We start from the raw sequence: 10922 nt of genomic DNA on the forward strand, positions 1-10922 counted from the left end.
CGCTCCAGCCTTGGTCTCCGGAACTATGGCTCATCCTCCTGTCTGCTGCCACACCAGGGCGAAAATGATGTCACACTATTTCCTTTAACAATTTCGAATATTTTTGATAACAGAATACTTCCCGTCGATACCTCGCAATGAGACCCTTGCAGAATGATACCTGCCTGACTTTTAAGTCTCTCCTATCGCCGGCCGGCGTGGCCGAGCGGTTGTAGGCGCTTCAGTCTGGAACTGCGCGACCGCTACGGTCGCAGGTTCGAATCCTGCCTCGGGCATGGATGTGTGTGATGTCCTTAGGTTAGTTAGGTTTACATAGTTCTAAGTTCTAGGGGACTCATGACCTCATACGTTAAGTCCTATAGTGTTCAGAGCCATTTTTTCTCTCCTATCACAATCCATAACAATATCTGGCTTTACTTTGTCATTGACTCGTACAACTGTTTGGAAAGAAGGTGTGTCCACTGCTATTCTTGTTCAAGACGCATCTCGTATTCACCCTCCAGCCTTCGAAACTTCCGTAAGCCTCGACTCCACCTGAACTCCGGTGAGTTGCATTTCTTAGCAACACCGCAACATTGGTGGAGCCTGCTCTCTTTAGCCACTCATGAATTAAGATCAACCAGCTGAATTAAAATGTAAATATCTAGTGATTCGTTAATTGAATCACGTTGGTTACCACCATTAGTGTAATGAAATTCTCTATGCAACTAGAGATCCTTGTACTCGCTCAGGTCTTCTTTAATTTACAAAATCATGGATGAGGAGCACAATAAGTATGGAAAGTGAACAGCCATACCACTGCCACGCCTCAAGCTACTGACACAGAACATGATAAGATGACTGAAATTGTGGCAACACAAAACATGGTGCCCTTCTCCATCGTAAGGTGTCAGTGCTACCTTCAGAACTTCAGAGAGAATATTTCAGTCAACATTATCAGAAGCTTTTCCTAAATCGACGGATGCTATAGATGTAGGTTTGCCTTCCCTTGACCTATCTTCCAAGAGAAGTCGCAGGGTCAGTGTTGCCTCGCGTGTTCCTACATTTCTCTGGAATCCAAACGGATCTTCTCCGAGGTGGGCTTCTACCTGTTCTCCCATTCTTTTGTAGAGAATTCGTGTTAGTATTTTGCAACCATGACTTATTAAACTGATAGTTCGGTAATATCCACATCTGAATTCTTTGGGATTGTAGTTACTACATTCTTCCTGAAGTCTGAGGGTATTTCGCCTGACTCATACATCTTGCACTCCAGAGTTTTGTCATGGCTGGCTCTCTCAAGGCTATCAGTTGTCCTGACGTAATGTCCTCTACTCTCGGCGCGTTGTTTAAAATCTGGTTCCGAAATCTCTGTCTTACAATTATATAATCAATCTGAAACCTTCCAGTGCCTCCAGGTCTCCCACGTATACAACCTTCTTTCATGAGCCTCAAACCCAGTGTTTGGGATGATTAAATTATGCTCTGTGCAAAATTCTACCAGGTGGTTTCGTCTTTCATCCCTTTCCCCCACTTCATATTCACCTACTATTTTTCCTTGTCTTTCTTTTTCTACTATCGAATGCCAGTCCCCCATCGCAACTAAATTTTCGTCTCCTTCGACTATCTGAATAACTTCCTCTATCGCATCATACATTTCTTCAGTCTCTTCATCGTCTGTGGAGCTAGTTGGCATATAAAAAATAAAAATGTCGTGTGGGACATAAACGTGTGCTACTGTGGTGGGTGTGGGCTTAGCACCTGTCTCGGCTGTGATAATGTGTTCACTATGTTATTCATAGCACCTTACCTGCAGTCCTATTTCCTTATTCATAATTAAACCTACTCCTGCATTACTCCTACTAGATTTTGTATTTATAACCCTGTATTAAACTGACCAGAAGTCCTGTTCCTCCTGCCACTGGACTTTCAGTAATTCCCACTATATCTAACTTCAACCTATCCCTTTTAGTTTTTAAATTTTCTAACCTACCTGCCTGATTAAAGGCTCTAACATTCCATGCTCCCACCCGTAGATCGCCAGTTTTGTTTCCGATATAGAACACTTTACCGCACATCTGAAGAAATATCTGAACTGTTCTTACCCTAATCGCTGGATTGTCAGTGGTAGTACAATCAGCTTGCCACCAAGCGAAACGTACATGATTTGAATTTTGTTTATGGGGTTGGATAAAAGATGAGGAAATACGAAAGGAAGGTGAATCCGCTAGATGAACTGGTTGGTCGTATTATGGGCGCTGTTGCCTTCACCAGGGAACATGAAGAGACTATCAATTAAGCAACACATGTTCTCCCAAGAGTGCATAAATGCATTAAAGTTGACGGTGGCGTATTCGAACATTTATTGTGAACCATACAGCAGCTGTAATGTGACAAATACGATTATGCTTAGAGGTGACTGTGTTAAAAACAAGTATTTTTCAAATGATACTTTGCAAAAATCATGTTTTAATATTTACTAACTGTTGTACTTCTGTACATGTGTAAACCCGACAATTTACTGAATAATACAGAACCATGGACCTTGCCGTTAGTGGTGAGGCTTGCGTGCCTCAGCGATACAGATAGCCGTACCGTAGGTGCAACCATAACGGAGGGATATCTGTTGAGAGGCCAGACAAACATGTGGTTCCTGAAAAGGGGCAGCAGCCTTTTGAGTATTTGCAGGGGCAACAGTCTGGATGATTGACTGATCTGGCCTTGTAACATCAACCAAAGCGGCCTTGCTGTGCTGGTACTGCGAACGGCTGAAAGCAAGCGCAAAACTGCAGTCGTAATTTTTCACGAGGGCATGCAGCTTTACTGCATGGTTAAATGATGATGGCGTCCTCATGGGTAAAATGTTCCAGAGGTAAAATTGTCCCCCATTCGCATCTCCGAGCGGGGACTACTCAGGAGGACGTCGTTATCAGGAGAAAGAAAACTGGCGTTCTACGGATCGGAGCGTGGAATGTCAGATCCCTTAATCGGGCAGGTAGGTTAGAAAATTTAAAAACGGAAATGAATAGGTTACAGTTAGATATAGTGGAAATTAGTGACGTTCGGTGGCAGGAGGAACGAGGCTTCTGGTCAGCTGAATACAGGGTTATAAATACAAAATCAAATAGGTGAAATGCAGGAGTTGGTTTAATAATGCAAAAAAGTAGGAACGCCGATAAGCTACTATGAACAGCATAATGAACCCATTATTGTAGCCAAGACAGACACGGAGCCCACGCCTACCACAGCAGTACAAGTTTATACGCCACCTGGCTCCGCAGATGATGAAGAGACTGAAGAAATATATGATGAGATAAAAGAAGTTATTCAGATAGTTAAGGGAGACGAAAAGGTAATAGTCATGGGGGACTGTGATTCGATAGTAGGAAAAGGAAGAGAAGGAAAAGTAGTAGGTGAATATGGCCTGGGGGTAAGGAATGAAAGAGGAATCCACCTGGTAGAATTTTGCACAGAGCATAAGTTAATCATAGCAAACACTTGGTTTAAGAATCATGAAAGAAGGTTGAGTACGTGGAAGAAGCCTGGTGACAGTGGAAGGTTTCAGATAGATTATATAATGGTAAGATAGAGATTTAGAAATCAGGTTTTAAATTGTAAGACAGTTCCAGGGGCAGGTGTAGATTAAAAGTGAAGAAACTGCAAAAAGGTAGTAATTTAAAGAGATGGGACCTGGATAAACTGAAAGAACCAGAGGTTGTAGAGAGTTTCAGAGAGAGCGTTAGGGAACGATTGACAAGAACAGGGGAAAGAAATACAGTAGAAGAAGAATGGGTAACTTTGAGAGATGAAATAGTCAAGGCAGCACACGATCAAGTAGGTAAAAACGCGAGGGCTAGTAGAAATCCTTGAGTAACAGAAGAGATATTGAATTTAATTGATGAAAGGAGAAAATATGAAAATGCAATAAATTTAGCAGGCGAAAAGGAATAAAAACGACTCAAAAATGAGATCGATAGAAGTGCAAAATGGCTAGGCAGGGATGACTAGAGGACAAATGCAAGGTTGGAGTCATATATCACTAGCGGTAAGATAGATACTGCCTACAGGGCAATTAAATAGACCTTTGGAGAAAAGAAAACGACCTTCATGAATATCAAGAGCTCAGATGGAAAACCAGTCCTAAGCAAAGAAGGGAAAGCATAAAGGTGGAAGGAGTATATAGAAGGTCTACGCAAGGGCGATGTACTTATGGAAATTGAAGCGGACGTAGATGAAGATGAAATGGAAGATATGGTACTGGGGGGAAGAATTTGACAGAGCACTGAAAGACATAAGTCGAAACAAGGTTCCGGGAGTAGACAGCAGTCCATTAGAACTACTAATAGCCTTGGGAGAGCCAGCCATGACGAAGCTCTACCATGTGGTGAGCAAGATGCACGAGACAGGCGAAATACCCTCAGACTTCAAGTAGAATATAATAATTCCAATTCTAAAGAAAGCAGGTGTTGACAGGTGTGAAAATTACTGAACTATCAGTTTAAAAAGTCACGGCTGCAAATTACTAAAACAATTTTTTTACAGACGAATTGAAAAAAAGGTAGAAGCCGATATCAAAAAAATGTTCTCATGTGTGTGAAACCTTATGGGACTTAACTGCTAAGGTCATCAGTCCCTAAGCTTACACACTACTTAACCTAAATTATCCTAACAAACACACACACCCACCCATGCCCGAGGTTGGACTCGAACCTCCACCGGGACCAGCCGCACAGTCCATGACTGCAGCGCCCCAGACCGCTCGGCTAATCGAGCGCGGCAGATGCCGATATCAGGGAAGATCAGTTTGGATTCCGTAGAAATGTTGGAACACGCGAGGCAATACTGACCCTACAACTTATCTTAGAAGATAGATTAAAGAAAGGCAAATCTACGTTTCTAGCATTTGTTGACTTAGAGAAAGCTTTTGACAATGTTGACTGGAATACCCTCTTTCAAATGCTAAAGGTGGCAGGGTTAAAATACAGGGAGCGCAAGGCTATTTACAATTTGTACAGAAACAAGATGGCAGTTATAAGATTCGAGCCTGACTTAAAATAACCTTCTTGAGCACCTGTGTTCTGTTCTCAGAAAACACATAAACCTATGCTGGAATTTTGTGTTGACCCATAGCGCCTATCGAATACATGCAGCACAAAAACAATGTGACGAAAAGTATACTAAATTACTGTGTCACAGAAATGAACTAATTTCTTGATATTTTTAACTACATTGCATATGTTTTATACAGGATGAGTTATTCGCGTTGGTCTTTTTTCCTGTAAAATTAAATAACATTGACTTGAACATGTAAATTTCTCTTCAGTATAGCTATGAAAATCTGTGGCTACTGTTCTCTTTTTCTCCTTAAATAGAAAACATTTAGTATGCTGCTATAACTAAATTACCATACATATTTATTTTAAGCTCATTTTTAAAAAAGTTACCAGCAACACAAGCAATTGTTGAATTTTAAATTATTCTACATGTTTAAAATATTAAGTTGGAAACATTTGATTCCCAAATGATGTTGAGGTTTTGACAAAGTGGCCAGCCGGTAGACTACTAAAAGGTTGTCGATCCCTGAACTATTCTGTTCAATCTGACGTAATCAGTTCTTTGACGCTGCAAAAACGTTCGCAGAAAGTGTGAAGCCGACATGTATGAAATTGAGGAACTGAGTGTGCCCGACACGTTGCTCGGGTGACCTAATTAGTAAAAACAACCGCTCACAAAGAGCGATACATTGCGGTGTCTGGGGCAAAAATCAATGGTCACCTTGTAATCATACTGCAAATATTCAGTACTGTATTTATGATATAGTACATCACGTTCTCATAACTACTGAGTATAATTACAGTTTTCACCCACAGTACTTGTTGCTGGATTATCTCTGTCGCAAATCCGAAAAAAATATTCATTGACCCTTTTACGAACAGTAAGTGTTTCCATCACAAAACTGAAATAAAATTTTTGAACCACTACCTATTTAGGGCGTGTGTATGTTAGGACCAAAGCGCGAAGAGCGGCCAGTTCCTGAATTGGGCTGATATTTGCTCTTTATACGATAATTCACATTGCGAATGTGGCTAAACTTTCGCAGCACTATGCGCTGGTGAAAAAGAAAATCTGTACCGGGCTGGGACTCGAACCTAGATCTCCCGAATAACGCGAGCGGTCGGTTTGACTACCTCTGTCACCCGGGTGTGCTCCCTGGATCGACTCAAACTTCCACATGTCACCGTTGTCATCTGCACCCTATACTCGCAGAGATACCGAGTCTTGTAAGGGAAGAGATGTACGCATGCATACAAGTCTGAAGGACACCGCAGATTACATTACAACAACACAGACACTGCAATGTAGTATCTCACGCATAATAACTGGGCTTCGGATTTAGTCATACGTCTCTTCCTGTGCGGGACTCACTGTATCTGTGCGAGTATAGGATGCAGACAAAAACTGTGATTTACGGAAGTCTTCGTCGGTTCGGGAATCGTGCACGGATGACCGAGGCATTGAATGCGACCAACCTCAATCCGTATGATTGTTGGTTGTGGGGCTACTTAAAGCCGCGATCATCCTACCTCATTACGGGTGGTAAAAGACAACATCCGACGATAATTTCTCATCATACCTACTGATAAGTCTTACAGTGCTGTTCACGCCAGTGTCCCTCGACAACAGGTACTGTTGATGATGGTTCCAATGGCTCTGAGCACTATGGGACTTAACATCTATGGTCATCAGTCCCCTAGAACTTAGAACTACTTAAACGTGACTAACCTAAGGACATCACACAACACCCAGTCATCACGAGGCGGAGAAGGTACTGTTGATGAATCACGGCTGACATGCTGAGCGTTTGTTAGAAGAAACATTCTCTTTGCTAAATACCACTTGTTATATTAATTATTGCTTTCGTATCATATGAAGCGCCATCTGTTGGCCATTTTGGGCACTTCTTTTGTTTCAATAAAACCCCATGTCATTTCAAGTATGCGTGCAATTTTTACCTCTCTATCTACATTATTCTGCGAAGTATTGAATTTTCAAATGTTAACGGATTTTTGGATCACCCTGTATATTGACAATTTCCTCATTGCTTATCATTTTCGAACCATGTACAGTTTGTATTGCACCAAATTTGAAGTTGTAAATGGTGAAGAGCAGGAAATACAGGGTCATCCTTGAATTCCTAAAATAAGTCTCGGTTGTTAGCTTGAAATTTTGCTGATACAGCCTCTACTAACATGTGGAACAGATGCTATAGGGATACCGCCACGATCACGTAGAACTGTGGTGCCTTCTGTCCAGCCTTGGACAACAGGCTGCCTCTTTCGCCAGTTCCGCCGTTCCGAAGTCCATGTTTTCCCAAAGTGTCGTTACATGGTACTATCAACCGGAGCATCTGAGCGAAGGTTTTGTTTTGTTTTTAGACGTGTCAGTCCTCTACTACTGCTCCTTTATCTTGTAGCGTTCGCCCACTTAACTGAGAGGTCAGTTCGTCTGATTGCCATGACCTTGTGACCTGAAATAAAGGTGTAGAATGCAGATCTAACATTTAGTCCACGACTAAGTGATTAGAGACAGAATACAAGTTTTGGTTGGGGAGTTATGGCGTAGGAAAGCAGCTGTATCCTTTTCAAAGGGACCATCCCGGCAGTTGCCTTCAGCGATTGAAGGAAGCCACTGGAAAGCAAAATCCCAGACGGGTGGAAATCTGAACCACCACCTTCACGAATGCAAGTCCACAGCCTTACCACTGTGCCACCTATCTCGACGTGTGACAGGATAATGATGTGGTTCTTTGGTCTTCAGTGGTATTATAATTGATTAAATCTCCTTAAAGTTAGTTTCCTGTTCTTGTATGCCACATAACAGCCTAGAAATACCCCTTTCTGATACTTCTGAACGGTTGTCTATGCCGATACACAGGGTGATCAAAAAGACAGTATAAATTTGAAAACTGAATAAATCACGGAATAATGTAGATAGAGAGGTAAAAATTGACAAACATGCTTGGAATGACATGGGGTTTTATTAGAACCAAAAAATACAAACGTTCAAAAAATGTCCGACAGATGGCGCTTCATCTGATCAGAATAGCAATAATTAGCATAACAAAGTAAGACAAAGCAAAGATGATGTTCTTTACAGGAAATGCTCAATATGTCCACCATCATTCGTCAACAATAGCTATAGTCGAGGAATGATGTTGTGAGCAGCACTGTAAAGCGTGTCCGGAGTTATGGTGAGGCATTGGCGTCGGATGTTGTCTTTCAGCATCCCTGGAAATGTCGGTCGATCACGATATACTTGCGACTTCAGGTAACCCCAAAGCTAATAATCGCACGGACTGAGGTCTGGGGACCAATAATGACGAAAGTGGCGGCTAAGCACGCGATCATCAACAAACGACGCGCGCAAGAGATTTTTCACGCGTCTAACAATATGAGGTGGAGCGCAATCCTGCATAAACATCGTACGTTGCAGCAGGTGTTTATCAGCCAGGCTGTAACATATCGGTGCACCTCTCACCCGTCACGGTAGCAGTTTTGCTGTCCAGCGCCATCTGCCGGACATTTTGTGAACTTTTTTTGGTTCTAATAAAACCCCATGTCATTCCAAAGATGTGTGTCAATTTTTACCTCTCTATCTAAATTATTCCGTGGTTTATTAAGTTTTCAAATTTATACTGACTTTTTGATCACCCTGTACTTTTAAATCAAGTTGGCAAGTATTGATAGAAAATGGCTGTTACGGTACATTTATCTTGGCCATTCTTTCACGCTTTTGTAGAAGGGCACGTGCCACTTAGGCACACAGTTAGAAACTTTATTACCATTGTAACGTGGCAATTTCTCTCTGAAACTGCCCAGTAACATATTTCAGAGACTGGTATGCAAATTACATCGATCAAGTAGTCGTTCAGTTACACTGCTCTTTAATTACAGATATGTGTTAGCACCGCCTGTTGCTGTTTTCATTTCATTGTTTTGTTTCTTTACGTTTCTTCTTTAGTATGGTGGAGGTTTCCAAGAGCTGATAGTTGACGATCGGGCTACACGAGATAGGCATACTTTAAAGAGGAGTTGGCCGTCATAAAAATGTTGAGCCCGAGGCATGGTCGCAGCTTCAGATAGCCGTCCCGGCAGTCGTGTCCATTCCATTACAGCTCACTCTCCTGTCGAAATAAACATGGAACTTTTCGCAGAAGGCTTTCAGCAAGATAAGAAGAGATCTCTAGCCAGGTATTGCTTCTCAGTGGCCGTGTGAATTTTCGTTACGACGCCACGGAATAACGTTAGGTTTAAACTTTAGGAATCCAGCTTTCTGATCGGGCCATAGTGTTATTTTCCTCGCTTTTTCGCTCTCTGAGTGCAGAACATCGGATAGGCCCATTTCGGAATTTTGCCATGCAATGAGAGGGATTTTTTTCCTTCCTCCACACCTAAAACCACAAGAGTAGGAGTTTGTTTAACATCTTCACTTGAGGTTTACTGGTCGCCGCGACCATTGGCCAGCGAATTCCTGCTCTGACGAACAGCAGCAGAGTTCCAGAGCTCACAGAAGGAGAACAATTTGCTTGAGGCCTTGACGGAGTAAAGACTTCATGTTATGCTTTTGCGGAATTTGGAACAGAAGTTAGACGTTATTAGTGATGCCGGATGAAACAAGACTTGCTACCACTAGATGATTATCCATACTTGAGCATTAAGTACAAAGATATGGCTGAAATCACATTCTCCTGCTGACATTGCCACCGGCTACGTCATTCATGTTCCTGGTGTTGGTAAGGTGAGCCATTGTCGCACCCGCCGATGTCATTCAGACGCAAAGTTAATTCGCTCTCTCCAGGAACCAAGTATACAGATTCAAAGTCACATATTCAGCTTGTTGCTCTCAATGCGCATTTTGACAATCTTATACTGTCCACTCCTCTATTTCCATCTGCTTTCTACATTTAACTGCAACTTACACAGTTACTGGCCATATCGACGAATTATTAATGTAACTGTATTTCGTCCTCCCCACCCACCTGTGCCAAGGTTATACTGTTGAGTCATAAACCCTTGTCCTTTTGTCAATGGTTCTTTTTAATATATCAGTGGATCGTTTTCACATTTAAAGACAGTAATTTAATTGTTATAGTAACCATTTATTTCCATTCATAGCTAGGAGATCTCTCCTCCCAGTAGTATATGTATATGAGTAGTATGGTACCCATTTGTTTGATGTTTGATTGGGGCACTCCTGTTAATGTTCATTTAAACAAGACATTTATATTACACGACAGTATTTCTGTTTTAAATTAATTTGAGTGATCATTTGGGGTGGTTCCTCAATTTGTTGGTCAGCACGGTTTGTTCCTGTGCATCATAGGGGTATGCACCCATCCACAACCAACACCCTACTCTGTGATATGTGTAACTTGGAAGTGAAGTTTTCCACGCATACTGTTTGGATTATGAGTCCTATACACAAAAGTTAGATGGAAAATTAAGGAACACAGTTTTCAAGAATTAACATTTGTCCAGACACATCGTTTTACTGGAATAAGTGAAGTCAGACACAAGGGTTTTGCTTAATGTTTTTCTTCTACTCTCGTCTGCTGTAAGTTTTTACCAACTTGAGCTACAGTATTATCAACAGCGGACAATGGTTTAGAACTGTTAACTGCTAACAAAGATCACTTACAAATAGCTTTGTGGTATACCCTCACGACAAACAGCGTATAATGCAAAACAGTCGGACAACCAAACTACACCCAAAATTCGTTTGAATTAAGGTTAGCGATAATATAGCTCACTTAGTATTTCCGCTCCTTTCACAAATTTCAAGCTAAACTACAATGTGGATTTACAGTATGTTTGTCTACCATTTTTCAACACATTTTTGGAAATGTTTCATGCGTGTTTTTATGTTTAACCCATCCAGATATC

Source organism: Schistocerca cancellata, chromosome 4 (assembly GCF_023864275.1).
Source record: "Schistocerca cancellata isolate TAMUIC-IGC-003103 chromosome 4, iqSchCanc2.1, whole genome shotgun sequence".
Taxonomy (NCBI): domain Eukaryota; kingdom Metazoa; phylum Arthropoda; class Insecta; order Orthoptera; family Acrididae; genus Schistocerca; species Schistocerca cancellata.